Source organism: Myotis nattereri, assembly GCF_964212035.1.
Source record: "Myotis nattereri genome assembly, chromosome: X".
Lineage (NCBI taxonomy): Eukaryota > Metazoa > Chordata > Mammalia > Chiroptera > Vespertilionidae > Myotis > Myotis nattereri.
The window spans coordinates 79,192,748-79,200,754 of NC_138078.1; the positions used below are offsets into that span (position 1 = coordinate 79,192,748).

At 40.8% G+C, this 8,007-nt stretch overlaps 1 pseudogene across 1 annotated transcript; it reads left to right on the forward strand.

The window, feature by feature from the left end:
- The first annotated feature begins 6,149 nt into the window (after window positions 1-6,149).
- Window positions 6,150-7,766, forward strand: LOC308511729 (nuclear prelamin A recognition factor-like; annotated as a pseudogene). Its single transcript has 2 exons — window positions 6,150-7,250; window positions 7,689-7,766. The product of its transcript is annotated as a nuclear prelamin A recognition factor-like (transcript).
- The last annotated feature ends 241 nt before the right edge of the window (window positions 7,767-8,007 follow it).

An 8,007-nucleotide genomic window follows, 5' to 3' on the forward strand; every position in this document is an offset into this window, starting at 1 on the left:
ATAAATATGGAGATCCTATATAATAAAAAGGTAATATGCAAATCAACTGAACAGCAGAACAACCGGTTACTATGACGCACACTGACCACCAGGGGGCAGATGCTCAATGCAGGGAATGTCACTCAGCCACAAGCCAGGTGACAGCTGGGGAGAGCAGCAGCGGTGGTGGGAGCCTCTTCCGCCTCCACAGTCTCACTAAGGATGTCCAACTGACAGCTTAGTCCCAATCCCTATAGGGATCAGGTCTAAGCTGCAGTTGGACATCCCCCAAGGGCTCCCGGATTGCTCCCGGATTGCTAAAGGGTGCAAGCTGGGCTGAGAGACATCCTCTCCCCCAGTTCACGAATGTCGTGCACCGGGCCTCTAGTATGATTATAAATGACAAGACAAATGAAACACACCATAGAAGTCTTTTTCAAGCCTTATTACCTCAGTAGGTTAAATAAATAGATAATACATGTAATAATATAACCTCTATATGTTCTGAAAGAAACCAACATAGCAAACATTTATCATAAAAGGAGTAGCAAACTAAGACATTTCTAAGTGCACTCAGGTGAATTAAAAAAATTAAAACACCAATTTTAATTCACAAGATCCAGTCTCTGAACCCTCTCAAGGGATTAGATTCTAGTCATAACTGTGCCCTTGCTAATTACAGTAGCCCGATATTTTATAATGTCTCCAAAGACAACCTTGACCTAAATTATTAAAAGTGTGAGAATGTATAGGATATTAATAACCTTTGGGTAGATGTAAATTATCTTGTTTCTTCATAATAACTAAACACATAAACTTATTAAATCAGTACCATGAATCTGATGGACTTATGTTGGTGTTGACTTTTCTCACCTTGGCAGTAGCTAAACTGACCAGTGTTCCTAATCAGTGTAACACTTATTTTAAAATGTATAATTAAACAAACATTATACCTAAAGTTTCTTCATTGTGCCACTCATCCAAAATTAGTAATAGAGAATATAGGGGATCCAGATATTGCTATTCATAGCTTCCACTTTGTTATATACCCAAACTGATTTGTTGCAATACAACAGTTTTTTGAAGTTAGAGCTTAACATGGATCATTGAAAAATCATGATATGTACAGACTCTAATAAAAAAGCAAGCACCTTGCCCTAGCTGGTTTTGCTCAGTGGATAGAGCGTTGACCTGCGGACTGAAGGGTCCCAGGTTCCATTCCAGGCAAGGGCACATGCTGGGGTTGCAGGGTCGATCCCCAGTAGGGGGCATTCAGGAGGCAGCTGATCAATGATTCTCTCTCACCATTGATGTTTCTATCTCTCTCTCCCTCTCCCTTTCTCTCTGAAGTCAATAAAAATATATTTTTAAAAGTCAAGCACCTTTTTAAGTATATCCAGATGAATAACATAACCAACTCAATCTAATACAGTTAGTATATTATATTTATTATCTACTTTATTGTTTCAGTGGGGCCTTGACTTATGAGTGTCCGGACAAACGAGTTTTTCGAGATACGAGCCGTCTCTCGGCCAATTTTTTGCTTGAGTTGTGAGCTAAAATTCGGGTTACGATCCAGATACCCCACCGCTAGTTGGCGGAGCGAACGTCACAGTGAACGCCACAACATCAGCCCAGCATCACATGTCTCACTCGTTCACTTTAAGCGGTTAGCTCTTAGTTAAAGCATCAGTGTTGTGCTCGCATTTGTGTTTGCAGTTATTTTGCAAAACTTCGTTTGTGGGTGTCCGGAACGGATTAATGGCATTTCAATTCATTGTAATGGTGAAAATTGATTTGACATACGAGTAATTTGAGTTATGAGCTCTGTCATGAAAGAATTAAACTCGTAAGTCAAGGCTCCACTGTATATCAAATTTTATTTTATTGTTTTTAATCTGGCTCATGTTGATTTAATTTTTATATTTTCATTGGATTTATTGGGGTGACATTGGTTAATAAAATAATATAGTTTTTTGGTGTATAGTTTGATAAAACATCATCCAATGTCAAGTCTTCTTCCATCACCATTTACCCTCCTATACCCTCTTCTTCCTCCCCCCACCCACCTTCCCCTGTGGTAATGACCATGCTATTGTCTGTGTCTGTGAGGTTTTCTTTTGTTTTGCTTAATCCCTTCACCTTCTTCATCTAGCCGCACATGCCCCCCACCTCTGACAGCTGTCAGTCTGTTCTCTATCTATGATTCTGTTTCTCTTGTTTGTTAAATTGTGTCACCTTACAATGTTAAGCACAGTGTCATTGACACAAAGTCATCACCCTTTTGGCTGCCTTATAAGTGAATGGAGTGATAGCAAACCATTTATCCAAGGAACTACTGTGTACCTGTGTTTCAAAATATTTCTACCATCTCTTTCATGTATATACACTCAAAAATTCAAAAGGAAATTTAAATCTTTTGAAATGAAAACCATTGCTTTTGCTTTAATTCCAAATTACAGGATTTTTTTCTGATTTATTCTACTTTTAGTTAGCACATAAGCAATATATGAGTTACTTACTGTGATGGCCTTAATTGTGGTCTTATGAGAACACCAGTCATATTGAATTAGGGTCCCACTTTTTTTTACTCATTTAATCTTAATTACCCCTTTTAAGGCCATATCCCCTTATACAGTCACATTAGGGGTCAGATCTTCACCATATAATTTTTGAGTACATAATACATGGTTACATATCACCCGGGACATCCTCATCATAGTCATGAAAAAGAAATTCTATGTAGATAAATTAGGATACCAAAAGTAAGTGGACTCAAATCTATTGTCTCACTATGCTACACAGAAAGATTATTTTATTTCTTATTAGAAATGGGCCAGTAAAGAGTGCTATCAGCAAGATGGTGAAGTAGGAATTTTCAGCCCTTATATCTCACAGAAACACTGATTTTGATAACAACCTACAGATAAGAATACCATTGTGAGAGCCTGCAAATTCAGCAGAGATCCCAGCACTCCATTGGAGCAAACGTCAATCAATCAATAAATCCAAGAAAAGACTCATTAAAGAGGGGGAGAAAACAGTTTCACTTTACCTGTGTCACCCTTTCCCCAGGTGGTACACCTTAGTGCTAAGAGATACCCCCTTGGCTCATGATTTCTCCCATAAGGGAAAATGAGAGTATAGTGAGTGCCCAGCTTTCCCAGCTGCTCAAGAGGCCCACTCTTTCCCACTCAATGCAGAACACTTGGGGGATTGGCATGGATGAATATTATTCAGGCAGCCAGGAGAAGGGAAAACTGGTAGAGGCTCAAACAACTGGGACACAGAACTCAGCAAAAGAAAATGACACTTTGAGACTCCACCAAGAGGCCTGGCAATAATCCTTGTTGGAAACATCACTTGCAGACCAATATACTACCCCTTGCAAGTCCTTAATACTCCATATGTGCCTTCTATTTTCAGCCAGAATCCTGCACATGCCCCCACAAAAGGAAGCACAAGCCTCTGTAGATCATGCACAAGCACCCACACAGCTTTCCCAATCTACTGGATTTGGAGATGGTGTATAACTTTGAATACATCAGGGTATTGTTCTAGGATGAATAAATGGGAGGCTTTCAGCACTAGGCTTCACTTTGTGGGATGAATATAAGGCATATAATATGAAAACTTTCCCACAACAGGGAAAAAAAGAGTGGAATGTATTCATAGAAAAGCCCAGAGTGATTCACAGAATCCCCAGCTGGACTGACTGGTGAAAACCTTTTACTCCTAAAGCCAGACAGTAGCTACTGGATCAGGTGATTGTTTTTTCCAATGCAAAGACAACAACACAAAACTTTATATAAAAAGAATAATATAGAAAACATTACATATTCATAACAAAAATAATTTTGCAATAACCGATATTTAAAATTTGATATTTAAGAATTGACTTACAAAGAGCACAAAGTAGCTGTTTTAAGGAAGTTCAGTGAGGTCCAAGAACCAACTCAACAAAATCAGGGAAACAATATATGGAAACAAGATGTCCATCAAGGTATAGAAATAACAAAAAAGGAACCAGACAGAAATACTGGAGCTAAATAATACAATAAATGAAATGAAAAATGAAATAGGGAATTTCAAGAGGAGACTCAATCAAGCAGAAGAAAGAATCTGTGAGCACAAAGAGAGATAATCAGAAATTATCCTACTTGAAGTTAAAAAAATAGAATAAAGAACACCAACAGGTTTAATGAGATACTATCTAATGAATACATATTATGAGAGTTCCAGAAGGAGAGGTAAGGGCAGAAAACTTATCAGAAAAAAAACAAATAATAATAAAAACAAAACAATAGCTAAAACATTCCCAAATCTTGGTAGAAACATAGACATCTAGGTTCATGATGTATAAAAGCCCCCAAACAGGGTCAACCTAAAAAATATCACAGTAAGACATATTATAATCAAATTATCAAAAGACAAAGACAAAAACAAAGAAAGAATTTTTAAAGCAGCAAGAATAAAGTGAGCCCTCACATAGAAAGGAGCATCCATAAGACTATCAACATATTTCCCAGCAGGAACTTTGCTGTTAAATATAGTTGAATGATATATTCCAAGCAGTGAAAAAAAAAATCCAAACAAGCTTACTATACCAAGAAAAGCTATTTTTAAGAAATGAAGGAGAGATAAAAGACATTCCCAGACAAACAAATGCTGAGACAGTTTATTACCACTAGATCTGCCTTATAAGAAATGTTAAAAGGAGTTATTCAGGATGAAATGAAATAGTGCCAATTAATAACATGAAAGTACATAATAAAATTTAGGATACTCCAAAATTAATGGCAGTGCATAAATTAATTTAAACACAAGTATAAAAGTTAAAACACAAAAGTATTAGAAATAAAAATAGCTATAATAATTTTTTAATGATTATAAAAATATAAATTATGACATCAAAAACAAAATGTGAGGTAAAGAGAGTATAGGGAAAGAGTTGTGTGTGATCAAACTGAAGATATAATTTCCTTAAAATAGACTGTTATTATTATGTTTTCATGATAGAAAAGAGATAAAATAGAAAGAAATCAAAGCCTAGGGAACAAATCATCAAATCACAAAGACAGCAAGAGAATAAGAAAGGAACAAAGGAACTATGAAACAGTCAGAAAACAATTAAGAAAATGGCAATAATAAATCTTATCCATGATTACTTTCAATGTAGGTGAAGTAAAGTCTCTAATCAAAAGACATGGAGTGGCTGAGTAGATTTAAAAAATAACCAACTCTATGCCTACGAGACATTAATTTCAGCTTTAAGGACACTCACAGGCTAAAAGTGAAAGGAGGCAAAAAAAGATATTCCATTCAAACTGTAGTCAAAAGAGAGTAGGGTTGGGTTTATTTATATTAGACTAATAGACTTTAAGTCAAAATCTCTGACAAGAGCCCTAGCTGGTTTGGCTCAATGGATAGAACGTCAGCCTGTGGACTGAAGGGTCCCAGGTTTGATTCCCGCCAAGGTCACATGCCTGGGTTGAGGGCTTGATCCCCAGTAAAGGATGTGCAAGAGGCAGCCAATCAATGATTCTCTCTCGTCATTGATGTTTCTATCTCTCTCTCCCTCTCCCTCTCTGAAATATATTTTTTAAAAAATCTCTGACAAGAGATAAAGATCCTAATGTATACAAAGCCAAGGGCTGTCATGACCTAAATGACTGGACAGACAATGGAACAGCAGGCTCCATTGATCAGGGGATGGCTAACGGGGGAACTGGGATCCCTCAGGCTCTGATGAATCCATGGCAGCAGCGATTGGTGAGCAGGTGGAAGGCAGACCGCTTGGTCCCTTTTCCCTGCTCTCAGACTCAAAACAATGGGTGGCAGAGGCGGGGCAGAACTGGGGACTGGCTCCCTTAGTAGTCCTGCGGGTTTAATCTCCAGAGGATAAGCCAAGCACCAACGGACCTGCACAGCCAGCACAATCCTGACAGCGCTGTTGGTCTCCTGGAACTCAGCCTCGGGCACTGCAGCTGCTTCCCCTCCCTAGACACCCACAAGGAAGAAAAGATACCAACAGCAATGCCAGGGGTGACCAGCAGTGACTGCTCTCCCCATGCTTCCTCCAGCTCACTCGAGCCGGCCACCACCCACCCCGCTCCAGATGAATTGTGAGCACTGCACATGGAAGGAATGTAGTAAAAAAATAAAAACCAATGATCAAGAGAATGCTGCAGTCAGCGTCTGGCTTCCGGTTCAGGAGAACGAAGAGAAAGGGAGAATTCCATAAGTTGGCCGATGCCAAGATATTTCTGAGTGACTGCCTGGCATGTGACAGTTGTGTGACCTCAGAGGAAGGAGTCCAAATTTCTCAACAGAACACCAAGGACTTCTTTCGTGTTCTGAACCTTAATAAGAAATGTGTTACCTCACAGCACAAGGTGCTGGCAGTGTCTGTGTGTCCTCAGTCTCTGCCTCATTTTGCTGCTAAATTCAGCCTCAGTGTCACTGATACATCCAGAAGGCTCTGCAGCTTCTTCAAAAGCCTTGGGGTGCACTGTCTTTGACATGAAGATAGCTGTGGACTTCAGCATCCTGGAGAGTCAGAAGGAATGTGTGTGTCGGTACTGCCAGCACCGTGAGGAACAGCCCTAGCTACCCATGCTGACCTCCGCCTGCCCCAGCTGGGTCTGATATGCAGAGTGCGTGCTAGGTCACCCCATCACCCCCACCTCTGCTCAGTTAAGTCTCCCCAGCAGATCATGGGCTCTCTGGTGAAGGATTACTTCACCAGACGGCAGAACCTGTTCCCAGACAAGATTTTCCATGTCATTGTGGCCCTGGGTTATGACAAGAAACTGGAGGCCCTTTGAGAAGATGTTCCCATAGCTTTACATAGTTCTCAGGGTGCTGACTGCCTGTTAACCTCAGGTGAAATTGTCCAGATAATGGAGCAAAGTGACCTCGTCTCAAATGATGCCGCTGTGGACACTCTGTTTGGAGACATGAAGGAGAAGGAGGTGAGGCTCCATGAGGGTGCCAGCTCCAACGGATACCTGGCACACCTCTTCAGGCACATGGCCGAGGAGCTGTTCAACAGGATGTGGGAGTGCTTACCTACCGCACCCTGAGGAACACAGACTTCCAGGAGGTCACCCTTGAAAGGGACGGAGAGGTTCTGCTATGCTTTGAGGCTGCTTACAGCTTTCAGAACATCCAGAAGTGGTCCTGAAGCTGTAGAGGGACAAGTTCCCCTGCCACTTTGTGGAGGTCCTGGCCTGCGCCAGGGATGCCTAAGCAGCAGGGGCCAGGCCCAGGCAAGGACGGGCGTGCAGACAGGGCACTGCTGTGGCAGATTTAAGGCATCTAAGCTGCCATCCCGGGGTGGCCCCCGGAGACCAGTGCCCATGTGCAGGAGCTGTACCAGGAGTGGCTGGGGGGAGGGGGTGACATTGGATTGCCCCAATGTACGTATCCTTTTATCTGACAATGAAAAAATCCCAAAGAACAAGCGGACATCCCCTGAGGGGTCCTGGACTGCAAGAAGGTGCAGGCCAGGCTGAGGGAACCCCACCCCGCCCAGTGCATAAATTTCATGCACTGGGCCTCTAGTAACTATATAATTATAAAGAGGTCAATTCATCAAGGGAATATAACAGTTCTTAATATATATGAACCCAACATTAGATCATCTAAATATATAAAAAGCAATATAATAATAATAGGGGACCTTAACACCTCAATTTCAACAACAGATAGATAATCCAGACAGAAAAACCAATGAGGAGACAGTGAAGGTGAGCAATATTCAGGTAAAATATGCATTCTTATAAATGATCTAAAGTGCAGGAGGCAGCCAATCAATGTTGATGTTTCTTCTCTCTCTCTCTCTCTCTCTCTCTCTCTCTCTCTCTCTCTCTCTCTCTCTCCTGCCCTCCATCCCATTTTCTCTAAAAATTAATAAATTGAAAACAGACACATATATCAATGGCAAAGACTAGAGAGCATAGAAGTAAACCCACAAAGATTCAGTCAACTAATCTTTGGCACAGTTGCCAAGAACACACAACAGGG